Genomic DNA, 20,345 nt, shown 5'->3' on the forward strand with positions numbered 1-20,345 from the left:
CGTAAAATGACTTATATATTTGTTTACATGTAGCTACTGCTACCGCTTGCCGTTCGTTGCATGACAATAATTTACGGCGACATATGATACCGCATCGGTAAAATATTGTAGCAAACGGCGAGCAGTGCGAGCGGTCACTATAAGATCTAAACAAATGTCATTTTACATGCCTACTCATTGTGAGTCCGCCGTAATGCTTTCCACGCACTCGTTGAGATTTTATTTAATTATTTAATAACTATTGCGAATTTTGCGATTTTTGCAAAATGATACATGCCTTTTATTTTCGTACTCTATTTTTAACTCCACTTTCCGGATGGTTAGTGACCTCCCAGACACCCTGTATATCTTATATAGAAATTAGCATCAAACGTGTGTAAAATTTCTTGTACGCTTCTGTACCAAAATTCAAGTTGACAGATTAGAAGTGGTGCAGCGAATAGGGCGACAGACTAGAACGTTGCACGTTGCAGGTTCGATTCTTGCTTCTTTCCTTATATTTTTCGTGTAAATTTTCATATCATATGCACATTTTGTTACAGAATTGGGTGATTACGCAACGCATGTTGTAAACAACTGAATTCTTTATTTATAATACTCGCATATGCCTATATATGACCATACGAATAATATCGGTTCGCAAAAATTTGAAATTTATAAATTATTTTAAAATTCTAGAAGGAATTTTATTTATTATATTCGCTTTCACATTTTTTAGTAAAAGGTATATTCCAATATTGTGACATCCTCACAACAAATTTGGAAAACCTGAATTTGTAAAGACCTGAATTTCTAAGCTTCATTGAATATGTTTTGTATAAGTACACATTGTTATCTTGATATATTTCTTTGTTGATTATCATCCTAATGTATGTCAAATGTCCGAAAAAGATGTTGAAAAGATTTCCGATATATAAAAATAAAATACAAATATAGATTTTTCGGTATTTTTAGACGTAAATAATATAACGTAATATAAAATTCATTGCAGATTTTATAAATAATTTTTGTATTTTTAATTAAATTATGAATCAATATTATATGGTTGCAAACGTTTTACGAGTATAAAGTGTTATGTAATAATTAGAAAATAATAGTTTTGTTACTACATGCGTCACCCAATTGTTTATTTCTGTAAAAGTTTGTAAAATGCATATTCAATAAAAGTGAACAAGAAATAAAAAGGGAAAAAGCAGGACTGCAACCTGCAACGTGCAGCGTTCCAGTCCGTCGCATTATTCTCTCGCCGCCCTACGTTAGTAATCTCTCATCTTTGTTTGTACACTCGGTACAGAATCGCACGAGAAAGTACAAAAAGTTTTGATGCAAATTTCAACATAATTATTTCACATACATATATATGTATTTACATGTACATACGTAAAAAATAAATTCTCCTACAATTCATATGTAAAAGTTTATAAGAAAGAATAGAAGAGATCGATAATGGCGTCGCGCGTAGCATTATCATACATTGATATATAAAATACATTTCCAAACACGATTTATTTTTATGGCCGAGCCGGCGAGAATCGTGCTAGGCTTCTTTTCATATCTCGGCGCCCGCGCTCGCGCGCGCGCGCGTGACTGTAATATGTCCTTCTCGTATTTATAAAAATAAATCGTGTTTGAAAATGTATTTATATATCAATGTATGATGTATGTGTATATATGGAGGGAGCCATAGTGGTGTAAGTCACTTTTTTTACCTATTGAGAGTTCATAAATGCAGTCTACACATGCAGATATGTTGAAAAAAGAAAAAAAAGTGGTAAAAAAATTGACTTACACCACTATGGCTTTCTTCATATAACAAATATGTATATATGAAAAGTGAGAAATAAAGAACGGAAGGAGCGTAAATGATAAATATTTATAGAAAAATCTTCAAATCTTCTTTCTCTTGACCAACATGTACGTATTTACTTTGAAAAAGTTCTATTTTGGAAAAGTAACTTATTGCTAATACAAGGAAAACGGAATAAATTAAATTAAATATAATTTGTCTACAAAATTTTTAGACAAATGTCTGTTACTATATTAGTATACTTTTTACTCTACTAATATAAAAAAACATACAGAGCAAAATTAGCTTCATCAATATACCACGGATTACACATGTAATGAAAATTAAATATATATATGTATATATATCTTTGAATAATTTTAGAAATGGAAAATTTGTAGGAGTTTTACATGAAATATTATCTATATTTTAGAATTATTATAAGATACATGCAATAAATATTTAAGAATAATTTTTTTTTTTAATTTTATTCTTCAAAAAAGGAGTTATAACTATAAGCTTTGGTATTGCTCGGATTATGTACGTTTCCATCTATAAAACGAAGACTCTTGAGATGAAGCGTCATGCGTTTTGTTTATAAACGTCCAGCAACTTGTTGTAAGAAGATGATGTTTTAAATATACCGCTATAATATACTTATAAATATACCGCGAGTTTTCAGTACTTCTCAAGTTTAGCCGCGTAGCTTGATGCGCAAAGCAGAAAGCAAGATTCTGATCTGAAATGTTATAATACATGTGAAATGTTTCATTTTACAAATAGAAATAATTTTTTGAGTCAACAAATATTTCAACTTATTAGGTTTGTAAAAATGCATGTCACTTTTTTGTAGATGCATTTAGATTATCGAGGTTGACTCTATAATGTGAACGCATCCTTATATTCGCATCGTATCATTGCAGTAGTATCTCGAGTAGTATAGACATATTGCAAAGTAAACAGATGACTCTCCTGTACGCCGATATAATCTACTGCGCGACCGTTAGGCGCGGATGAAAAACAACGGAACGCGCTAGACGTGTGAATCCGCGCGTTCACAGTATTGTTTATCCCGACAGTGTAAAATTAGTGTCGATATTGTGTGAATTGGTGTTGTGAATTGGTGTTTTAGAAGTGTTAGTGTTGTGTGTATTGTGTTGACATAATGGGACGAAGATACACCAGTAAAATTTTGCCTCTTTCTCGTCGAAGACTGTCTACACGTACAGGATGGATAATTAGTCAAAGCGAATTGCGTACGAGTATATCTGAGTAGTAATAACGTATTGTTATGAGTATTTTTGAGTGGTAAATACGTGCTGTATCAGTAACGAAAAATTAACACGCATACGCGCACGCACACGCGCACGCACACACACACACACACACACACACACACACACACACACACACACACACACACACACATATACACACAGCACGTATTTACCACTCAAAAATATATTGCACTTATAGAAACGTTTAATGCAAATTTGTCGCGAATATTTGAATATTACATTGTACCACTTATTATTTATTATTGAAGGATAAATAGTGTGATTACTAAAACATTTAACCTTTACGGTACACTTTGAAAAATTTTTGCAGTTTGTTGAATAAATGTACTTCAATTTAGAGATAAAGAGAAGATAAGGAGTTGTAATCTTTCTGATTTTATGAGAAATTTAGATGGATAGAAATCGAGTTAACTCAAAATCCGTGCGTCCACAAAATGCAACTTAAAAATGTTTTTTTCTGTTCTTTTTTACAACATTTGATTCCTTTTACTTTTCTACATATAAAATTATCAAGGTAACATCATCCAAAAGTAAATACTTTACTAGATATTTCATATTTTATATTAAAATATTATGTCAAACGTGTTGCCTTGCTGATTAGTTGCTATTCGCTGCTTGACATTTGACGCTTAAAAATATAAAAAAAAACGAAAAAGTGTGCTCTTAATAATTAGATAACTTTATTTAAAGTTTCTGAAAGACAAATTTAATGGAGAAGCATATTTGCATATTGACGACTTTCCTTAGTAACATTTTATAGCAAAACATTTATATATTTATCAAAAATTTGGATAATTGTTTTATTTATTTAAATCGTATTATTAAGTATCTATTTCATACAAATAAGTATATATTAACATTAATTCTTATATAATGAAAAATTAAACGTATCCCATTTTGTAGTATACAATTAAGTACAATGTTAATATATAATTAATAAAATATATTTATATACATATGTGCATTAATTAAAATATTAAACATAAATATATCCAGGCAATACACTGTTGTTCCTTAAGAAACCCATAACAGCTTGCTACCTGGGTCAGTTTTACATTAGTTTTATATGCGAACGACGTGCACAATTGTAATTCACGAGATTTTACGAGTATTTTAAAAAGAAATTAAGGTTTGGAAAACAGAACGTCTTATCAATTAAACTATTACGAATGATTTGAAAAAAATTTGCAGTCTTTCACCGCCAAACAAAAAAAAATGGTGCAAATTAGAAATTTGCACATGGCTTCCTCATAGAGGAAGTGATATGTCTTAAGATGCTAATACGGCCCTCTGATTGGCTGATGACGCCTTAAGACTATACTTAAGACGATCTTGAATATAAGACCCGACTATGAATACCGGCCTTAAAGAATTATATATAAAAAAAAATCGGTAACTCATTTATTATTAACAATTTTTAATAATTCTATTATATTCTTCAGTCTTTTCTACCCCCATTTCATATATAATGGTTAAGATTTGGTTGATCAGTTCTGGAGTTATAGAAAGTTCGGTAAATTTGGCACATACATACATACACACATACACACATACCGACATTTTTTAAAATAGCGATTTTTCGACGTTTTAGAACATTCTGAACACATTGGCAAAAGCAACTCAAAAAAAATTTTTTTTTACGAAAACAAAGCTTTCTCTATGAGAAAGCAAAAAGCATAAATGATTATTTTGTATGTATAAATAGTACATGTGTAAATGAAGCAGTTACATGTGTAAGCAGAGAATATTTGATATTGTATATATATATATATATAAAGAAATATTGTATATATATATATATATATATATATATATATATATATATATACAATATTTTTTTATAAATTATATTTCATTATATTATATTAATATATTTTCTTTATAAATATTAAACGTACACTATTGTACAGTATACTACTATTAATTACAATGTTAATATATATAATTAATAAAATAATTTTATACATATGCATAATCGGAAAAAAGCATAAATGACTAATATGTATGTAGAAATAGTACATAAATGAAGCAGACACATGTGTGTAAGCATAGAATAGTTGATATTGTATATATCCCACACAGCACCTAATATTGCAGCAATATTATTTTTCCATTGCAATATTACAATGAAATGTATCAGAAATATTGCAGTAATATTACTGAGATATCTCAGTAATATTAAAATGTCCGCGAAAATGAATATCAGTAATATTACTGATATTTATTTCAGTAATATTGCGGTAATATTACTGCAATATATCAGTAATATTACGGTAAAATTACTATAATATTTGCGTGATATTTGTATAATATTGCTAGGAATTAAAAAACCATTTTAATAATTTTTATTAAATTTATTAAATTATTTTTAATAGTATTGTTACATACAATTTTAAAATAATATTGATATTGTAAACGCAATAATATTATTTGTGTAATATTAGATAATATTTATTTAATATTGCTAAAAATTAAAACATTTTAATGAATATTATTAAATTTTATCAAATTGTTATTTTTAATAATAGTATTACATACAATATTAAGAAAATAATATTGATATTATCTTTCTATCTCTTTCTTCTTCAAAACTGCTCCATGCTACTCTGCACTGTATGAATTTCCACTGATAAAGAATGACGTAACACTATAACATAATACAAAATTGTAATTATTATTTATATCTAATTATACAAGGTGAGTTTTATTTGTATGCCAATTATCTTCACTAATTATCTCAGAAAGTATTGGTATATTGGAAAAATGTTTCAGATAAAAGTTGGAGGGTTTATAGAGGAATAATGGATGATCTTATTAGATTTGAGTCTGAAACCATGTTGAGCCCAGTAGGGTCCAAGTCAAATTTTTAAATAAAAACTCTTTTTTTATTACATCATCTTTTTCTACTAATTAATATAAACAACTTTTGTCTGAAACATTTTTTATTTGCCTTATACTTTTTGAGATATTCAAGAAAAATTTGGTAATTTTCTTAATATTTAGCTTATATCTTGATAAATGCTTGTCGCAGAGGAAAATGATACAAGACTTTTGACTTGATATGGTCTCAAGAATATGCTATTGCAATAATACCCTAATTTCTTTAAATATTTGTGTATACATTTTCTTGAAGCTTTCATGTGTACACAATTATTTAAAGAAATTAGAATACTATTGCAACAGTATATTCTTGAAACCAAATCAAATCAAAAAGTCCTGTACCACTTTTCACTCCGACGAACATTTATTGACAAACATCTATTGTAAGCTAAATATTTAAAAAAATACCAAGTTTTCCTTGAATATCTCAAAAAGTATAAGGCAAATAAAAAAATGTTTCAGACAAAAGTTGTTCATATTAATTAGTAGAAAAAGATGATACCATAAAAAAGGGGTTTCTATTTAAATAATTTGACTTGGATCCTATTAGGCTTAACACAGATCCCGGACTCAAAATCTAATAAAATTGTCTATTGGTTCTCCTTGAACTCTCCAACTTTTATCTGAAACATTTTTCCAATAAATCAATACTTTCTGAGATAATTATAGCGGATAATTGGCTCTGAGGAGCGGGGCGTGTCGGGCTTGGTCGGGAAGCGGGTTTGGCTGACGTGCCGGGCCTGGGCGAGGTGAACCGATCGGCGTTCTCGCGCCGGTCCCGGAGATCCGAGCTCGGTCCCGTGCCTTGGCCTCCCGCGGATCTTCCTTGCTGCGAGGCTTCCGTGGCGGCGCGAGCCGTCGTGGTCGTCCTCTTCGGCCGCCATTCAACGCTCAGCTCAGAACTGGCACGGACTAGGGGAATCCGACTGTCTAATTAAAACAAAGCATTGCGATGGCCCTCGCGGGTGTTGACGCAATGTGATTTCTGCCCAGTGCTCTGAATGTCAACGTGAAGAAATTCAAGCAAGCGCGGGTAAACGGCGGGAGTAACTATGATTCTCTTAAGGGAGTCATGCTCTCTCAGGCCCTTGATTCTCATATGAGTCTCTTTGGACCTGGGGTCAGAGAAAGTTACTTGGGCTGGTGATGCGAATACATAGCCTCTCCCGGTCAAGTCATACCAACCTACCTCCACGTGGTCTCGCTGGAACGCTGTGTTAGGTGTTGCTTCGGTTCGGTGCGGCTTGGTCCTATAGAGCTAGGATGATCACACCTGCTCTGGGTCCGACGCCGTCCGACCGGTGCGCGCTGCAGTAACCAAGTCGGTGGTATGGCGACCTAGGTGCGCCCCGAAGGGCCCGTAGCGATATGGGCCCAAGTACCGATGTCCATGGTAAGTTGTGGGGCCAAGAAAGGGCACGGTTATTTGGGGAGCTCTCGGCTGTCAATCCGTTTGCTCCCCTACACGCAGTAAATTTATGGAAAGTCTATGTATGAATGTAAAACCCCCGGGTTCTCGGATGGCCCGGGTACTGCGTGCAAGATGCGCAAGCGATAGTGCCATTGGTGCGGAGGTACCTGACGGGGTCGTAGCTGGACCGTCGCGTACTAGAAGTAGAGCCATGTCCGATGTCATAGAAGGGACAGAAGCATTTAGCTGTGAGTTTTGTCCAAGGGAGTTCCAGACCATGCGTGGTCTAAGTCTGCATGTTACTAAGACCCACCCAGTGGTGGCCAATAGCGCGGTGGATGTTGAGCGCGTGAAAGCACGTTGGTCAGTGGAGGAGGTCAGGCTCATGGCTCGCGCTGAGGCTGCAGCCACCTTAGCGGGAATTATCTTCATGAATCCTCATCTGCAGGATAAGTTCCCTCATAGGAGTCTCGAAGCTATCAAGGGTAAGCGTCGACAAGAGGCTTATTGCGAGATGGTTAGAGTCTTCTGCCAAGAGCTGCAATCGCGAAACGCGGTTGGCATCGATGAGGGCGATAGGGACGGCGCGGCGATGATAAGAGCTGCTGCTGGCCCTGCGACCATAGAGTCTGACACAGTTGATCCAAGCGCACATCAGCCTTCCCCTGAGCAAAGATCTCAGAGGCTGCGGGACATCATTAACCAGCTCATAGAGCAGAGCTCAGCGTCCCGTAGCTATCAGGCTGATACTCTTGTGGGCATCGCGAGAGATGCTCTACTGACGGGGGTGGTCGACGTTCAGGCCATCGAGAGATGGCTGGCCCTGATCTTCCCGCCGTCAGCTGTGCGCCCTCCACGGCGCGCCTCGACGAAGCAGCGCAATCCTCCTAACACAAAAGAGAGTAGGAAGCAGAAAAGAAAGAGAGAATATGCACACGTGCAGACTCTCTACAAGAAGAACCCAAAGGCCTGCCTCTCGCACGTCCTCGAAGGCGGCTCGGAACGTGAGCGACCGTCCGCTGTCGAATTCGACGCGTACTGGCGTCCCGTAATGGAGGCGTCTAGTGGCGCGGATGGAGACATGACGGCCTTGCGCGAGTTGTACGGGAAGGCGGGGCAGGTAGCGCGTACTAGCCGGAGCCGTCCACCGACAGCCAGAGGGATTCATCTCGAAGACCTAGGTGAGGGCGCCGCCACTGGCCCAACTCGGGTGGCGGATAAGGCCTCGCTCTGGGATCCTATAAAGCCTATCGAGGTTCGAAGGATTTCGATCAAGACTGGTACAGCGCCCGGATTGGACCAGATTACGCCGAGGATGTGGAACGCCGTTCCCTTTGTTCTTCGTGCGCTTCTGTTCAATCTGCTGCTCCTGGCAAGAACGGTACCCTCGTCGATCGCCACAACAAGAACTGTATTTCTGGAGAAGGAAGGGATGTCTGACCGGCCATCACCGGCGGAATACCGACCTCTCAGTATAGGATCAGTTGTGGTTAGACACTTCCACAAAATTCTTGCCAAACGTTTAGCGGCCCTGGACGTGTTCGACACTCGCCAAAGGGGTTTTCGGCCGGTGGATGGGGTGTGTGAGAACGTCACAGTCCTGTCCGCCGTGCTCGGTGATGCCCGGAGGCGGTGTCGGACACTGCATCTGGCGTGCGTTGACCTGTCAAAGGCATTTGACACGGTCTCGCACCCAGCAATACATAGGACTCTCGAGGAGCTGGAGCTCCCTTGGGAGTTTAGGGAATATATCAGGGCCGTCTATTCGGATGCGCAAACGGTGATAGGATCCGTCTCCGATAATGTATCGGCCATTAAGATCGGCCGTGGCGTGAGACAGGGTGATCCGTTATCGCCGCTACTGTTCAATCTGGTCGTGGATAGAGCACTAGCAATTCTCTCGGAGGATGTTGGCTATCAGTTGGGAGACGAGCTGATCAGCGCCTTGGGCTACGCAGACGACATTGTACTCCTTGCCTCTACCAGGTCCGGTCTGCAGGAGAACTTGACACGGCTTCAGGCTGCTTTTGCGCGCAATGGACTAACAATTAACGCAAAGAAAACAGGCGTGCTGTCCATGGTGGCGTCCGGTAAAGACAGAAAGGTGAAGATTGACACAACACCGTACTTCACCGTGGGGGGAGCGCTGATTCCGCAAAGATCCCCTGTCGATATTTGGGCGTACCTGGGCTGCATGTATGAAGGTGCTAAGGAATTCGCTAATGATCCGCCCCTAGCTCACTCCATCGAGCTACTCACTAAGGCGCCTTTGAAGCCGCAACAGCGACTGAGGCTATTACGTGACTTTCTCCTGCCACGGTATTATCACCGTTGGATAGTGGGAACCGTCACGGCCAAAACGTTGAGGGGCGTTGATATTATGGTACGCAAGGCCATTAGACGATGGTTGCGATTTCCCCATGATGTTCCTGCTGGATATTTTCATGCGCCGATACAGAGTGGCGGGCTTGGTTTGCCTCTACTTAAGACTTTAATCCCTATTCTGAAGTTTGACCGATTGCAGCGGTTGTGTCGCAGCACTCTGCCCGCGGCGCGCGCCGCCGCCGAAACCACATATGTGGCTAGGCGGCTGGTTTGGTGTGAGAACCAGATGCGCATCCGGGGTAACAGGGTGCTTACGACCGCTGAGCTTAGACAACAGTGTGCAGCCTGGTTGCGCGAGTCGTGCGATGGGAACGGGCTCAGGGAGGCGGAAACGTCGAAGCTGAGTTCGCATTGGGTGTCGGCGGGAGCCGACCTCATCCCCGGAGCCGACTACGTGCACTATCATCACATACGGGCCAACTGTATTCCGTCTAGAGCGAGAGTCTCCCGAGGTCGTGATGGGCGCGAGGTTCGCTGTCGTGCTGGTTGTCCCGATATCGAGACACCGGCGCACTGCGTTCAGCGTTGCTTCAGAACGCACGGAGGGAGAATCCTACGGCATAACGACCTTTGTCGTCGAATCGGTGGCTTCTTTCAGCAGAAGGGATGGCATGTCGATGCGGAATTAGCCTACTCGACCTCTGCCGGCCTAAGGCGGCCCGACCTGACCATTGCTAAGGGTGATGAGGCAGTGGTCGTAGACGCGCAGGTAGTTTCCAGCGAAACTGCGTTAGAAGTGTCACATGAGCGTAAGGTGGAGAAGTACCGATCCTGTAATGATCTAGTGGACCGGGTGGCGGAGCGCACAGGGGTGCCGCGTGATAATGTCCGTTTCACCGCCATTACGATCTCATGGCGAGGTGTCTGGAGTTCTAGGAGCGAGGGTGAGCTGCGTAGTCTGGGCCTAACACCTGCCCAACTGCGTACGCTCACGACTCGTGTCCTCTGGGGCTCATGGCTAAATTGGAAGAGATTTAACGGTATAACAACCCGTTATGTGCCGGGGCGGAACGTAACCGCGATTAGTGGTGCACGTCGGGGTGGCACGTAAAGTTGGGTGCCTCCGCATCAGCGGACAAGTAAGAATGTGAGTGTGCATGAGTAGTAGAGTGAGAGCTGCTAGACAGCTCCTTTCAAGCACTTCCAGGGTGTTAGCTGCGAACACCGACAGTAAATCGCCTTGCAATATCGTTATAGGTTCAGAATGATCGTGCATGATTGCGGTCGTTTTGCCTTAAACGAAACAAATAGCCAAATGCCTCGTCATCTAATTAGTGACGCGCATGAATGGATTAACGAGATTCCCACTGTCCCTATCTACTATCTAGCGAAACCACTGCCAAGGGAACGGGCTTGGAAAAATTAGCGGGAAAAGAAGACCCTGTTGATCTTGACTCTAGTCTGGCACTGTAAGGAGACATGAGAGGTGTAGCATAAGTGGGAGATGGCAACATCGCCGGTGAAATACCACTACTTTCATCGTTTCCTTACTTACTCGGTTAGGCGGTTAGATGATTGGCACACGAAATAAAAATCACCCTGTTTATTTCATACATAATTACATATTAAAACATAAGAGTACGGGGTTAAGTATGACGTGTTCCGATATTCACTGTCTATACTGAAAATCTATGGTTAATGTTATACATACACTTTAGATTTTCAGTACTGGATATTAAAATATTGGAACGCAATTTATACCAAGTTTAAATTTTTCTTACTTATGTATCTAATAAATGAAGCTGTCGCTCAGAAGAGTTTGATAGAAATCAAACTGCTTGGTGCTGCTCTGCGTGAACTTCCACTGATGGAAAGCAACGTAACACTGCAACATAATACAAAAACAGTAATTATTATTTACATCTAATTATATATTTTAAACATAAAAGTAGGTTAAGTATGAATCTGTATTGTGATATTCACTATCTATGTATACTGAAAATCTGTAGTTGATGTTACACGTATACTTTGGATTTTCAGTATTGACGATTAATATTGGAAAGCATGGTTTATATCAAATTTAACTTTTTCTTACTTACATATATCTAATAAATAAATCTTTTGCTCTTCTATCAAACTACTTGGTGCTGCTCTGGACTGCATGAACATCCACTGATGGAAAACAATACTGTAACATATAGCATAAGAACAATAATTATTATAAAATCATGTAAATGGTTAAATAATTATAGTTAAATCATTTAATTAATGATTAAACTGCTTTTTAGGAAATTTGAGATCGGCATATTTCTATCACGTATCTCCAACTGGGCTCGAGTTGGATTAAACTGTTAAAAATTTTGAGGTTAAGTTAGCATCAAGATTTAAGTATGAAGCCGTTAATAAATAATTTCATTAGAGACTCGTTCAATAAGGTTATAAAGGCAAATATATGTATTTTAAGATGGTCATTGAAATGATTTTTATGATATTAACGTGGTTTTTGCAGACCATTATGCCACGTAATCTCTATTTTTGGATTTAAAGACAAATCGCTAAATATATATGTACAATGTACATATTAGTAATAATTATACAAAAATAATTTTAAAAATATTTGTGTGAACAATATTTATTAAATAAAGAAAAATTACCTAAAATTAAAACGATTGTTTCTGTGCGGTGTCGTACACGTGATTGCGTGGTCCCACGGAGCCATGCAAGAGACAGCGAGAGAAGACCGGGAATGGTGGGGGTCGGTGCTGCAACCAAGCGCATAGCCACACACACTAGCGTTCTTCCCTCCACTTACGCACTCAGAAACGTTCTGTTTATCCGTGTGACAAACTCGTAATTTGAAAAGTTTAATATTGATTATATAAGAAATATAAATTTTAAATTTTATCCATTTATTTTATTATCAATTTACTTACTGGCTCTTAATTAAAAATTAATTGTATATATAATTACCTTTTATTATTACAAAACAAATAACAAGTTATAAAATTAAATACCACCACTTATAAAATTTATCTTAATCACTTTTATTCCCCAAAAGTACAAGTCAGTCTCTTTTGATTTCATCACATTTTTTGATTTAGATTTTTCTTTCTTTTAGTCCAAAATTCTTTAACTGGTATATATTATCTGTGCAATACGTATGATTGTGTGATACCTTAATAACGTCTTAATGACGTCAATAAGATGTCATTAAAATGTCATTTGACATTATTTTGCTACTTAAAGTATTATATTTCAACAATATATTGCAGCAATATTACTGTAATATTTCAATATTATTTAAAAACGTGTAATACATCAGTAATATTTCTGAAATATTTCATTGTAATACGTAATATTTCCACTATATTGCAATATTACTGCAATATTTCTGCAATATTATGTGCCGTGTGGGATATTGACGGCAGGGAGCTGATGCCGAGGAGATCTTTAAGAAGGAAGGTATATCCAAAATCGCACACGTACGTATATATGCTGTCTTGTAAAAGTTGTAAAAGTTAAGAGAACGAGAAAGTGATCTGTATTTATATGCACGTGTGACAGGCACTATCGGGCACTATCGCGTAATAAAGATTTCTCCGAAGAATGTTTATATTGTACTTTACTTTCGTTAACTTGGATGCTTCGAATGTACAATCTCGCGTCTTCAAAATATAATAATTCTCAGACACTGTTGAAGAATAATTGTCTAGCACAAGAGATTCTCTTATAGCAAAGACAATTAAAAAAGGCCAAATTTCGAGCAATAATAGGTGTATAAAATTTATATATTCAAATTACAAATTACAAACAAAATGGTTTACGTTTCGGCCATACTTGGCCTTCCTCAGAACCGCAATTTCATAAATACGTCGAATACATATAAAGGACTCGGATAAGATCCGGCGCTACGATTTATTGTCGAATGTTAGTCAAATTTAACGCTAAATCGGTCGTCCACTACGTTGCAATGCTTATGTGCGTCCCTGAGGTTGGTGCAAACGAAAGCCATTGTCGCCAGACCCTCTTAATGGCAACTGAATCAAATTTTGAAATTCCGTAGGAACACGCGAATTTAATAATTGAGTTTGACTCGTAAAAGTGGACTTACATAAGCGGTCGGTACCACAGGAACGCAAGAGAATTCTTTCCATCGTCAATTAGGAGCGAGTGTTCGTAGTTAAAGATCGCGGACGACCGAGAAAACATTCCCATCGCAAGGGCATTTTGTAGTTTAAATCTATCCAATCCTTTAAAACAAAAGAAGTCCGTTCACCAAAGTTACGACTAATAAAATCAAAATTATAAATATGAAATCTATATGGAAGGACATTCGCACGCATTGTCAGGCCAGCGTATATTAACAAATAACGAAAAAATTACGCTCGATGAAGCAAACAGCAAAGACAATTAAAAAAGGCCAAATTTCGAGCAATAATAGGTGTATAAAATTTATATATTCAAATTACAAATTACAAACAAAATTTCTCTTATAAATGTCCTCCTTTTCTCTCGTTTTCTCACGCAGGAACATTTTATATTCAAACCATGTGGTATACAATTTTGCCGCTATATATTGACCGCAGGGAGATGATACCGAAGAGATCTTTAAGAAGGAAGGTGTATCCAAAATTGCACATGTATGTACGTATATGCTGTCTTGTAAATTGTAAAAGTTGAAAAGAACGAGAAAGCGTTATGTAGCACAATTTATATTGTAGGCAAGTTATGCTAAAATATTTGTGAATTGAGTTCCTATTATCCATTATTATAATATAATTTTTATCAACAATATTAGAGGAGTAACAAAAATTAATTTTATTAAGTATTCAAAGCAATTGAGAGTTTTTAGCATTAAGTATTTCTGTTGAATATGGCGCTTTCTCGAGATTCCGATTGATCGAACTATCGACATGTAAATCGGTTCGCGAGTTGATCGACGACTGTCGTGCTTGTCGTTCGTCTTCCGGTCGCGCTCGCTCTCTTCTTCTCTGTACGCTCACGTGTACGCACGTGCCCTTATTCGGCTGTGAGCATCAAGTAGATTCCGAACATTATTTTTTTCTTTATCCTTATGTATTAATAAACTGAATAAACTGTACAACGTATTTGCAACATTATCGAGTGTCACAAGTGTTTATTGACTACTTAATAACCACATCAGGTTATGGGCCCAGACACGTGCTCGAAAAATGTGTATCGTGTTGTAAGTACGCCTCATGGATGAAGAGAACATTGTGACAGAAAATAGTGAAGTTGAAGATTCTGCATTTGACGATCAAACATTGTTGGATCAAACTACAGAAGAATTTCTGAACGTTGGAGAAGACGATTCTGTGATTGAAATACAAGTGCCAGCTTTGTCAAGATCTTCGGAAATGGCCAAATCAAGAGTATATCAAATCCATCGTTTCAACGGGCAGAACTACCAACTATGGCGACGACAAATGGAAATCTACATGACTGAAAATAAACTTAAGCCGTACATTTTGGGCACTAAACCAAGGCCAGCTACGAACACGCAAGCTTGGGATGATGAAGACGCAGCAGCCCAGGCATTTATTATGAGGGGCCTTGAATTAGAACAACTTAAGCACCTGACTGACTGTACGACCGCTGCTCAAATGTGGTCGAGGTTGAAGACTGTCCACTCGGAAAGGAGTGAACAATCTGCGCAGGTATTATTAGAAAAATTCATAAATAGTAAAATGGAAGAAGAGGAAAGCATGGCTGATTACATCGCCAAAGTAACATCTCTGGCGCAAAGGCTGAAATATATGGATCTCGAGCAGAAAGCACCGATGGTGATTGCAAAGATCCTGAGCAGCCTGCCCGCCAAATTCGATCACGTGAGGACTGCGTGATATGCAGTGCCTCGAGCGGAGCAAAACATTGAACGCTTAACGGATCACCTAGTCAACGAAGTCACGCTCATCAATCTCAGACAGAGTGGTGGGGATAACAAGACTGCGGTGGGAGCTGCCTATACTGCTAGTAGCAGTAAGACGAGAGGGAGAAGAAATAACACAAAGACAAACAAAGAAGGAAAATTGAAACAAACCGGTAAATGTAACTATTGTCATAAATTAGGACATTGGGCTAGAGAATGTTTCAAGCGGCAGAGAGACCAACAAAATAAACAAGGAGGTGAAAATAAACAAAATAAACAAGATCGACATTCCTTAATGATGGAAACAAATAAAAGCCAAGTTGATCGACAGACATCAGCTGAGGATAATTCACATCTTTTCGTCTTGCAATCTCGAACGTCACAAGGCAAGGTTGAAGATCTCTGGTATGCAGATTCAGGAGCCACTGATCACATGTCGTTCCAGAGGGAGTGGTTTAAAAATTTTGTGCCGATTCCAGAGGACAAATATCCAGTGAAAGTTGGAGACGGACGAACACTATCTGTGAGAGGGACTGGAGACATTGAAGTGCAAATGACAAACTCGAAACGATCAAGTCCTATACATATTATTAAAGACGTTCTTTTTGTTCCAGATCTTGGTCGAAATTTCATATCTGTTTCTAGATCTACTGAAAAAGGTATGAAGGTCATTTTTGAAGAAGGTGGTCAGCGAGTCAGTTTTGTAAAGAAAAACGTTATTATTGCTGACGGAGTCAACGACAACAGGCTTTACAAAATGAATTTGAGAACCGTCAAGACTACCGAATTGAACATGGCATCATCTGGATCGCTTATGTTGTGGCATGAACGCATGGGGCATGTGAACTTCAGAACACTTCAAGAAATGAGCAACAAAGGAGTTGTTGATGACCTCAAGATTGAAGAAACATCGGAAAAGAATCCATTCTGTAAGGGCTGTGCTTATGGCAAGCAACATCGTCTGAGTTTTCCAAAGTCAGGAGCAAGACGAGCAAACACTGCTGGTGAGACCTTCCATGTTGATCTATGCGGTAAAATGAGCACACCGTCGTTAGGTGGTGCTAATTACTTTATGTTACTAAAGGATGATTTTTCCAGATACTGTTACGTCTATTTTTTAAAGAACAAAACTGATGTGCTGGACAACTTCATGAAGTTCTATGCTGAGGTCAAGGCTGATGGTCATGAAATTAAAAGGCTTAGATCTGATGGTGGCCGAGAATTTTGTAATGAATCTGTAAGCCGTTTCTTGTTGAACAAAGGGATCAAACACGAGCTTTCAACTCCAAGAGCGCCTGAGCAGAATGGTTTTATAGAAAGACAAAATAGAACGATTATTGAAAGTGCCAAAGCCATGTTACATGAGAGGCAACTACCTTTACATCTGTGGGCAGAAGCAACGTATACAGCGGTATATCTGAAAAATCGAACAGCATCAGAGACGGTTGGTGGAGTCACACCCTATGAAAAATTTTTTGAATCAAAGCCTTCAGTTAAACATCTCAGAGTTTTTGGAAGTGAGGTCTATGTTCACATCCCAAAGGACCAACGGACAAAATAGGAGAAGAATTCAATAAAATGTCAGATGGTTGGTTACAGCGATGACAACAAGGCGTATAGAATCTATGATGCAGCAGGAAGGAAAATATTAATCAGAAGAGATGTGATATTCAACGAAAATCAAGACGGACTGCACGAGATAACTGAGACTAAAGTCATAGAAGATGAAGACGATGAGACATCTAAAGATGAAATTGATCAACCAGAAATGACTGAAGGACTCAAGAAGAAAGACAGAAATCCAAAGTTGCCCATTCCTCGAAGTCCATATAATACAAGAAAAGGTTCAAGATCAAATGAGAATGAATTTGACGAAACGGTGATAATGGCTGAAGTCTGCGTGGCTGAGATGGAGCCCATAAGTCTAGAAGATGCCATGACAAGTGAGGATTCAACAAAATGGTTGGCAGCGATAAATGAGGAAATTGACTCATTGGAGAAGAATGAAACCTGGATACTAGTTCCACGAAGTAAGGACAAACATGTAATAACAAACCGCTGGATCTTCAAGAAGAAATACAAGGCTAATGGTGAGATCAATAAATTTAAGGCAAGACTTGTCGCAAGAGGTTGTTCACAGAAATATGGAATCGATTATAAAGAGACATTTGCGCCGGTGGTGAAATATGATTCTGTCAGAATGTTGTTGGCCCTAGCAGCAGCTCAAGATCTAGAGATCTATCAATTCGATGTCAAAACCGCATTTCTTCATGGTGATCTTAAGGAAAACATTTACATGGAGCAACCTTACGGTTTTGAAGAAGATGATCGAATCTGTCTACTACTAAAAGGTCTGTACGGGCTGAAACAAGCCCCAAGACAATGGAATGAAAGGATTGTTGAATTTCTGTTGAAATATGGCCTGGTGCAATCCACACCATGCATCCATGCATCTTTATCTGCAAGTGCAAAGACTGTATGCTGTACCTGGCATTGTACGTGGATGATGGATTAATATGTGGAAACAACATCCTGTTTATCAAGAAATTATTAAACAGTCTTCATCGAGAATTCGAAATCACATTCAAAGAAGCAGAATTCTTCGTTGGAATACAAATTGAGAGGGATAGAATAAACAGAAGACTAAAAATTTATCAAAGTGTATATACAAAGAAAATTTTTGAAAGATTTAATCACACTGATTGCACGGCGGTCTCCACACCTGCGGAACCCGGGATGAAGTTTTCAAAAGATGAAGAAGGATCAAGAGAAAGGACTTTTCCTTATAGAGAAGCAATCGGCTCACTCATGTATTTGATGATCTGCACAAGACTTGATATTGCTTATATTGTGGGAATTCTCAGTAGATATATGGAGAAACCAACAAATATGCATTGGCAAAGAGTAAAAAGAGTGATAAGATTAAAAAAAAAACGGAAAATCGAGGAATTGCGTTCAATTTAAATTCAAACTGCACTAACAATAAGTTGAACGTTTATTGTGATGCTGATTGGGCTGGCGATGTTGACACAAGACGCAGTACAACAGGTTGGATAGCCCTCTTGAATGGTGGACCAGTGGCATGGAGTTCAAGAAAACAGACTGTAACTGCAACTTCAACTACGGAAGCAGAATTCGTGGCCTTATGTGCAACAACGAAAGCAGTCGTCTGGTTACGAAGACTGATGTCAGATCTTGACCAACAGCAAACCCAACCTACGCCGATTAGATGTGACAATCAGAGAGCAATCACTCTGGTAAAGGATCCACAATCAACAAAGAGGACCAAGCACATCGATACACAGTACTTTTATACTTGTGATATGTACAAAATAGAAGAAATTGATGTACAATATGTGTCGACTGACAACCAGTTGGCTGATCCGCTGACCAAAGCATTGTCCAAAGAAAAATTTAAAAGCTTAGTTAATCAGTATGGATTATATGATGTCTAATAAATATTTTTTTTGTTGTTTATAAATGAGAAAGCGAGAGGGAGTGTTGAATATGGCGCTTTCTCGAGATTCCGATTGATCGAACTATCGACATGTAAATCGGTTCGCGAGTTGATCGACGACTGTCGCGCTTGTCGTGTTCGTCTTCCGGTCGCGCTCGCTCTCTTCTTCTCTGTACGCTCACGTGTACGCACATGCCCTTATTCGGCTGTAAGCATCAAGTAGATTCCGAACATTATTTTTTTCTTTATCCTTATGTATTAATAAACTGAATAAACTGTACAACGTATTTGCAACATTATCGAGTGTCACAAGTGTTTATTGACTACTTAATAACCACATCAATTTCCATTTTCTCATAATATGCTTAAAAAATATTGCAGGGGACTTGTGAGTTATGCGAAGCAATTGATACTATTAAGGTTCATTGGTCATATAAAGTTTGCACACGTCAAGCTTGACATCCTGAAGATCACAATGCATTCTAAAAACGATATCGTGCAGGTTCGTTGGCGTATACGTGGTGTCACAGGCTGGAAGGTACTTTCTATGTTTTGGAAGTAAAATTTGGAAAATACAACATGTCATAAAATAAGCGCTAATCAGGAAATATCAGTGTAATCAGTGCTCTAAACATTTCTTTTAATGGTAATATAAAATTGTTTGCTCGGGGGGCGGTAGAGCCGTACCCGGATTTGCGATAAAGCGAAGCTCGAAGGACCAGGGGGTGTGTGTAAAGTCTCCCCAAAGCGAATTAAGTTAAGCAAATGCGACTCACCGTTCGTTGTGCCGTCGACTCCTGGATGCTTCGTCTCTCGGTCACGATTGGGCTCGTGCAGCAGCGCAAGCAGGGCAGCAAGCAAGGCAAATGCAAGGCAGGCAGCAAGCAAGTCAAGGCAGGCAGCAAGCAAGCAGGAGGAAGCAGATAAAGGCAGCAAACAAGCAGGCCGAGAAAGTAGGCGATCGCACTATCAGGGAGCGGGCTGGTGATCTCGCGACTCCGAATATTAGCGAAAGCCTCTGTGCTCCGAGACGTCGTAACGATGAGTGCTGAGAGCTCGCGGCGCTGGAACAGTGTCGCGAGCGAGTACTTGTTCTTCAGGCGGGTGCCCTCGTGGGGTGAGCGAGGGCAGCACCGATTGGTGAGTCGCGCAAATATCGATTTCGCGTCGATCGCGATCCGCCGACGTTTCGCGCGAGTCACCGAAATACTTAATACTAGGTATGCGAAGACTACTATGTACAACGAGTAAGAACGAGACTAAACTAATGAGTATGATACATGCATCTATCTACAGTT

At 38.8% G+C, this 20,345-nt stretch overlaps 2 long non-coding RNA genes across 3 annotated transcripts; one reads left to right on the forward strand and one right to left on the reverse strand.

The window, feature by feature from the left end:
• Positions 1-5,456: 5,456 nt before the first annotated feature.
• LOC139818025 (uncharacterized) lies at positions 5,457-12,466 on the reverse strand. The gene is made up of 4 exons (XR_011733365.1): positions 12,355-12,466; positions 11,800-11,888; positions 11,482-11,585; positions 5,457-5,731 (listed from the first exon to the last, which is right to left on the reverse strand). It is a non-coding gene; the product is annotated as an uncharacterized lncRNA (long non-coding RNA).
• Positions 12,467-13,115: 649 nt separating this feature from the next.
• LOC139818026 (uncharacterized) lies at positions 13,116-19,577 on the forward strand. 2 transcript variants are annotated; one of them, XR_011733367.1, is made up of 3 exons: positions 13,116-13,186; positions 14,229-14,344; positions 19,429-19,577. It is a non-coding gene; the product is annotated as an uncharacterized lncRNA (long non-coding RNA). The 2 variants fall into 2 exon arrangements; XR_011733366.1 differs by having other exon boundaries at positions 14,229-14,340.
• Positions 19,578-20,345: the final 768 nt, after the last annotated feature.

The sequence above is a fragment of the Temnothorax longispinosus genome, chromosome 8 (assembly GCF_030848805.1).
Source record: "Temnothorax longispinosus isolate EJ_2023e chromosome 8, Tlon_JGU_v1, whole genome shotgun sequence".
In the NCBI taxonomy this organism is placed as follows: Eukaryota; Metazoa; Arthropoda; class Insecta; order Hymenoptera; family Formicidae; genus Temnothorax; species Temnothorax longispinosus.